The sequence below is a fragment of the Nannobrachium achirus genome (genome assembly GCF_963921795.1).
Source record: "Nannobrachium achirus genome assembly, chromosome: 19".
Lineage (NCBI taxonomy): Eukaryota > Metazoa > Chordata > Actinopteri > Myctophiformes > Myctophidae > Nannobrachium > Nannobrachium achirus.
In genome coordinates this window covers 13,176,518-13,184,202 of record NC_137826.1, presented here as the reverse complement: position 1 = coordinate 13,184,202, position 7,685 = coordinate 13,176,518, and positions in this window count along the sequence as shown.

The window sequence follows — 7,685 nt, the reverse complement described above, 5'->3', positions numbered from 1 at the left end:
TGGCATTTTAAGGCTGAAATTGTACCCATGCTAGTAAAGTAAGCCTGATAAATGTATCAAACATGCACAAAATTCAACAGAACACAGGAAAATATATCTATTAATAGGTTTTGGGGAGAGGACCCCCCAGACCCCGGTTGGGGAGTTCCGCGCGCCCCCCAAAAATAAATCTCCTGGATTCTGACAGTCCAATGTTGACAACCCTGATTGAGAATGGATATGAATAGTCTACATACATTCTAAGTGGTTTCAGGGGGAAGTGGAGTAGTCATGACAACAAAGTTTTTATAGGAACACTTTCATTTGTGACGCAGCACATAAAAAACATTTCCACATGAAGGGGAAATGGTAGAGGGGATGCTCACAGCAGCTACCCCATGTCACAGTGACACAGTGTATAAAGTAAAATACATTTCTCAAGTACTGTAGGCTACTTACTTAATTTTTAGGTATTAGGGCCTACTTACTTTACTGGAGTATTTCCAGTTTCAGTACTTTTACTTCTACTCCCCTACGGCCCTACATCATGATCTCAAATTATTTGAAAACTTTAGTTACTTTATAGATTTTGATTATTTTAACAAAACATACATACATACATACATACCCACTTCAACCCATATACATTTTGGCCATTTGAAAATAGAAAATCTAGCTTCAAGCTCCCAATTATGCGTCTTCAAAAGATTTTGTAAAAAAAATCAGTTATTCTATTCTATTGCAAGTTACTTAACATTTAACTGACATGCATGGACTTCATATCATAAACATTACACCCGAACCCCTTTTTGAGAATTTCAACGCACGCCTGAATGCGTTATGACGAGAATTAAAAGCCTGTCTGAAATTAATTAGAACATGAAAATCTACTTGCATGCATGCTGATTCATATTAAACTATGAACGATGTAAACATGGCAAAGTGATTTGGTCTAGGGCCAATTTGCCCTTACTCAATTCTGGGCCCTGGGTACAAGCCTACAAGGATTCACTGCGGGCCCCCCATGAATGTTCTTCATAGCGGGAGGGGGTTTAACGCGTTTAGACTGGGAACGCATTATTACGCATTATGTTGCTTTAATTGAAAATAGCAGATGTACAAGCTCACAACGCGGCACCGAGTGCTGCGCTGCAAGCTTGTAGATCTGCTATTTTTGAAAAATCTTGAAAATGTGTGCACGTCTTTGAATATTTCATATCCTTCTAGGTTTTTTGAAAAAAAAAAAAAAAAAATGTTTCTATGTCAGTGGTGCTCAAACCTTTTCATGTGAAGGACCCCCAAAAGGATATTTATTTGGCCACGGACCCCCATCTCAAAATATTCAAAATTTGAGTTACAAATGTTGTAAAATAATTAAGGCCCTCCACCTTGGGCCCTAGTAACTCAGTCCCACTTTCCCCCCCTTGTGACGCCCCTGCCCTTACTTGTTCCACAAGGAATGCATGCAGTCATTAATAATGTTGGTGAAAAATCCCTCCATATTACTACTAATATGGATGCCTAGGGAGTTGCTAGGGTCCACCGGTCCAGCTTATCTCCAGTCTATTGGAGAAATAAGCTTCTCAACCACCCCAAATCTCAGGGTAACTGCCAGCTTGAAGAACAAGATTGAACATTTTAAGCATGGTTGAATATCTTTGTCCTCAAGAAAACATGCACCTGACTCCAGGCCATATACAGTAGGTGTGAAATACGGGGGACACTTTTTGACTGTCTGATTTTTAAAATACCTCTTATTATTTTAATAAATGTTCTCGTGCATTTTGTAATCCATTTTCTTATCTATTTGTATGGTGTATGTAGGCTACATGATGTATTTGAATGAGACCATAAAAGAGCACGATCTACATTCTCACAAGTTAACAAATATATGACTGTTGAACTCAACTGGCATGTCAAAACAAGGTCTTTATCAGGCACTCTACCGTCTATGAAAGCTTAATGTTTTGTCCTAATTTTTGAATCCCCTAAAATAAGAAAAGATAATTAGTGCCAACCAAATCCATTTTGTTTTTCATTTTCAGAAAGAGGACAACTAACCTCAGGTCAGGTACATTTGTACCAGATATATAATTCGCTACCTCAGATTGTTAGCAGCACAACTATGTTGGTCATGACTACAGATAGCCTATGTGAACGTTTTTAAAAAGGCTTGATTTATAAAGTTGTGTTGTATTGTTTGATGTGTGCTTAGAAATGACATTTACATAAACAACTCAGCATCTGTATTTCAGTTCTCAATAGTAGCCTAATCTCCTACTAATATTTGTCAGTTGGTTGGTAGGAAAACACTGCATACAAAGCAGAAACAAGACTAGTCTGATTTTAGTTTGACTACTTTCATGTTAGGAGAAGCCAAAATAATTTCCATGGTAGGCTACATCTACTGTAGTATTGTGGGGCGTTAAATAATTTAATCCAAAATATGCTTTCGTGTGGGTCAAAATTAAAGGCATATTTCACTTTCAAACATGTTTGGGGTCTTTTTAACATCTACTCTGGCTTTTGTGTGCACCCCAGACAGTTGCTTGTGTGTGGTGGTGTGCTTGTTCCGCCAATGCCTTCCTAGGATATTGGGTTCACAAGGTTTCACAAATCGTTAGGCCTAAATTCAGCATGAGAATAATGAATCTCTTCCAATGATACCATCACTTGCAGTAATCATTCATGTGTTTGATTTTACATTTCTAATCAATCATTCAATGGAGGGATTTTTTTCCCCTGTCCCAAAAATAAAATAAAAAAAAGATTTCAGCAAAGAAAACAAAAGAAAACAAAAAAAAAACAGCTCCATTCCCATTGAAATGCATTGGCAAAATCTGCCCTCATAGGTAGAATAAAAGTGCGGTGTGACTGAGCCCTAACAGAGTTTTTCTACATTGCTGTATTAATACTACAGTACAAAATGTGAGTACTTCTTCCTCCACTGGCGAGCACGTTGGTGGTGCTGGAGTCGATGAGAGGCCCAAATTGGAAACAAATTGTCACCCTGTGTCCGTAATTCTTAACGGGTGTTCTGACAGACGGTGTGGTTTGCACTACCATTCACTAACACATCTAACAGACAATCATCTTCCACCATTAGGGTGATAAAAACAACTATCAGCTCTTCCTGTACACTACAAAGAAAGACCTTTCTCTTTAATGTCCCACAGTCAGCATCTGACCAGACTATATGCTCATGGAAGAAGCTTCTTGTCGCTTCAAGTATCTGCAGGATCACGGTAGAGCCTGTCTATAGTTGTTCTGATACACTCTGTCACATGTTTCTACCTCCTCCGGGAACTGGCAGACACCACAAATACAAAGTGCTTAGACATTGCAAGGCCACCAAATATCAGGAGCTGAGAACAACCTGAAAACTGACAAGTAACTGAAAGCTGCCAAGTAACTGAAAACTGACAACTACCTGTCAAGAGACAAGAATCAAAGGGATTTGTTTCAGTGGCATGCCATGACATTAAATGCATCGCGATGACCAACAATGTGTGTGGGTAGGACCAATTGTTTCTGTGATGCAGATATATTGGATAAAGCATAACATGAACTGCCTCTTGATCAGCTGTAATTAAAGAACATATTATAGAGAGAATTGGGATGTGTTAATCTCTGTTTCTCTGTCACATATGTTTGCCCACCTGTCTATCATTTGTCCAGTGCATTTGAGTGCAGTAGGTACAAGAGACTTTTTAAAACACTGAAATGGACCCAATATCCCTGGAGTATAACTTTGGAGAAGGATTACATTAGCTAGTAAGTGGGAAGTCCTCCCCTATTACATCCTATATGACTGTCAATTCTCCGTGTGCTGCTATTATCTCATGAGTGATACCAATGTGAAAATCAATCGCTGGAATGTAACTTAACTAATGTTGTGGGCTTTTAACGTCAAAGTGATTTATAGGCCTCATGTAACTCATGCATCCATTCAAATTGATGAGTATGTTGACCACATACTGTTTTGCTCCCTCTCTCCGCTGTCCCGTCCAAATAAGCAAAAGTTGTCTAAATTAATAGTAATACATTTATATTTTAAATGTACCGTACACCCTGACAACTTTCTCATCTAGTTAATTAGTATAATATACATCATTGAGTAAAAAGTCACTTTGTCTCTCCAAGAAATCTTTTTTCAAGTTCACATTTAATTAGTCTTTCACTTTTATTGCCGCAGTTTGTGGCACAAATGGTGTTTTGAGAGATGATTTGTTTAGATCTATCACATTGTTGTTCTCTCTATACACGCTTGGGGGTTAGCAGCAGCAAAACAACAGAATATGTGAGAAACAAATTAATATTTTATGCACTTACTATGATGGGGGACAGTAGAATTCCATGACAACGCAATTAATGGAACATTTCACTCTTTTCACATACTGTACCTACATGGGTCCTCCTCACTAATGCTAACTGCTGTACCATTTCTCCACGCTGTGTCTCAGAGGTGGACTAAAAAATGTGTCTACTTATATAATCGTGGCAATTTCAAGTTTTCAAATATATATTGTATATATTTTTTAGAGTGGCTTCTTTTTCAGTTTGCTAACTTGCAATGATATCATCAGCACATTTCTGAACTATCCACAGTGTTAAATACATTAATTAAGTTAAAGGAGCTATAGTCAACTTTTTCATTGTAGGGCCGACACTTTGTTTACATCCTATAATGGATATATATATCCATTATTTTTATTTTAGCATCCGTTTTTCAAGAAAAAGTTGACTATAGCTCCTTTAAATAAATAAATATGGATATGGATACATCCATAACCAAAATAAGACAGAGACGAGCCAAAGGACTGTCAATAAATTGCTGTATTTGAAGAGAGTCAGACAAGGAAGACAATACAGTGAGCTACCATCCTAGTGGCAGCGTTCTAATTCTCTCTCTTCCAAGATGGAAGTTAACATACAGTATATAAAGAGTACAGTATATGACAGACAAGATCGTGGGACTCATTGATTCGTTCCCAGATCATAACAAGAAGACAGAGACACGTAGTGTTGGTAACTTTCCACAAGTGACATACAGTATAACCAAAACATGATTTCGTAGTCAGGGCAACCAAATGGTCTCCTATACTGTTCAGAGTAGTTCATAGAATATAACCTTATATGGTCATATGAGCCTCATACACAAATCATACAATTATGTATCATAATTCATATCTATCACACAGTCCACCCTGAGAAGCAAAGCAGGTTGAAAGAGATGGTACAACTTAGAACAGGGGTGTTCAAAGTGTGGCCCGGGGGCCAATTCCATCCCGATGACAAGTATTATACGGCCCGCAGCTTCATTCCTAAATTGTAGGATAAACGCCCCCACCAGCCCCGTCAAACAAGAATATTTCCCCAGAGTATAATTTGTCAGGATTGTTCCCTGTTGTCTCGTTCTGAAGGGGTCAAAGAAAGGCTATTTTGTTGTATTCTTTACCTTGCACATCCGTTTACATTTGTTAATGTGAGTTATTTGTGTTTTGTTCAGAGCACACACCTGACAAAAGACCATTGATATTACATATTGATGATGATAGTTAAATAAAATATTGTAATTGCGATGCATATGTATGTGACTTAGTTTGTTATGGTCCGACATCAGGAGATGCAGTCGGCCCTTGGGTGTTTTAATATTTTCTAATGTGGCCCCCTTTGAAAAAAAGTTTGGACACCCCTGACTTAGAATGAGCATTAGTGAGGAGGACCAATTATACGAAGACAAGGTTGAAAACGGGTGAAGTGTTCCTTTAACTAGTAAAACGGTTGATGGATATATCTGAATAAGTGGAGAAAATGTTGTCTCCTGTCAAATTTAAATCCCATTATTATAAGTGGCTTTGCAAAGCAGGGTACTTGCACAAAGCTAGTGCCTTTTCTAAAATAAATTAGGTACTGTAGCATATCTACCAGAGCATTTATGCATAATTTACTCACAGTTACAAAAACACAACAGAGAAAATCTGTGACAAAATGTGTTTTTATTCGTTTGATATAAAGAGAGAAGAAAAAACAAAAACAAAGCAAAAGCTAAGACGTTATGCCACTGTAAGATATGGCAGCTTGAGCAGATAACTTTCTATGAACCGGCACTGCAACTGTAACCATTATTTCTTGATATTTATTTAGTGTAAAAGGGTATATGAAAAGGTCTGGTTGAATGTTTTGAATTCAAGGTTTTTGTATTTGTACATTGTTAACATAACTGAGGTAAATGCCTGTTGGTGTTTAGTGGAAAAGATCAAGGTGAAGACTTTAGGACATGACATGGGAAAAATCTCATCTCATCTCATCTCAACGGGTCGGCACTACATTATTATTATTCTGGGGAGTAAACACTGCTGCTCGGCTCGAAAGAAGGTTCAATTACAGACTGTAAAATGATGTTGGACTTTGCTGTCAAGGTGGCTTTGCGTGGTCATATTAAGACTGAGAGACAGCTCGGAGAACTCTGGCATCTTTAAAGGGGTTAGTGGTTATGCTGGACTGTGGTCTAAATGGACAGATTTAGTCTGTAAAGACATATGAAAGAGTGCATTCATCAACATGGTGCAGGAAAGGTTTCTTGGGTTCAGCTCTGCAAAAAAAAACAACACGACCAAGTCAATGGCCACACAGCACTACAGGTACACACTCTATTGGTACCATTTTAGAGTGGATTTATAAGCATCTTCTTGAGATCATCTGAAATAAGTTACCAATATGCTTGTTGAAAACATTGTCCCACACAGACCTGATCTAGGCCCTGTCAAAAAGTGCTGATTTGTTTGCATACCGGTGACAAAAACTGACATTCTTCAGCACAGCTGACTCAATTCAAGGAGTTGTTAAAAGGTGAGTTGATGACATCCAAGATACGAGATTCTGTCCCTCCCTTTTATAGAAAACACAGAGTGTGCGATGTGTTCCTGTGAGTGATGGCATCAGATAGGGCTAGAGCACAGAGGATGGCCACAGAGATGTGCACTCTTATTTGTGACCACTGAGGTTTATATAATCGTCAGTGGTGGAAAGTAACTAAGTACTTAAGTAAAATGTTGAGGTCTTTCTTTTGCTTTACTGGGGTATTGCCAATTTTCAATACTTTCACTTCTATTCTCCACTACATCTCAGAGGCAAACATTTTCCTTTTTACTCCACTAACATTATTTGAAAACGTACTAGTTACTTTGTAGATTTGAATTACAATTACAAAACATACATTAACCACTTCAGCCCTATTTAAACTTTGTCTATTTCTAAAAGCTTACGAGTCAGATTGTAGATCTGCTATTTTCAAAATATTTTAATACATTTTATACCTATATGATACCTTGTGAAATGGGACATTCTGCATAATGAGTAGCCTACTTTTACTTTTGGTAATTTTAAGTACATTTTGATGCCATTATAAGCAATATGGAATTCCACACTTTTACTTGTAACAGAGTATGTCTACATTGCAGTATTGATCAATACTTTTACTTACAGAACGTGAGTACCTCTTCCACCACTGGCGAGGACGTTGGTGGTGCCGGAGTGATGAGAGGCCCAATTTGGAAACAAATTGACACCCTGTGTCCAAAATTCTTAATGGGTGTTCTGACAATCACTGGTATTGAATGCACTATATGCCATTATCTACATCTGACAGACAATCATGTTCCACCATTAGGGTGAGAAAAACAACCATCAGCTCTTCCTGTACA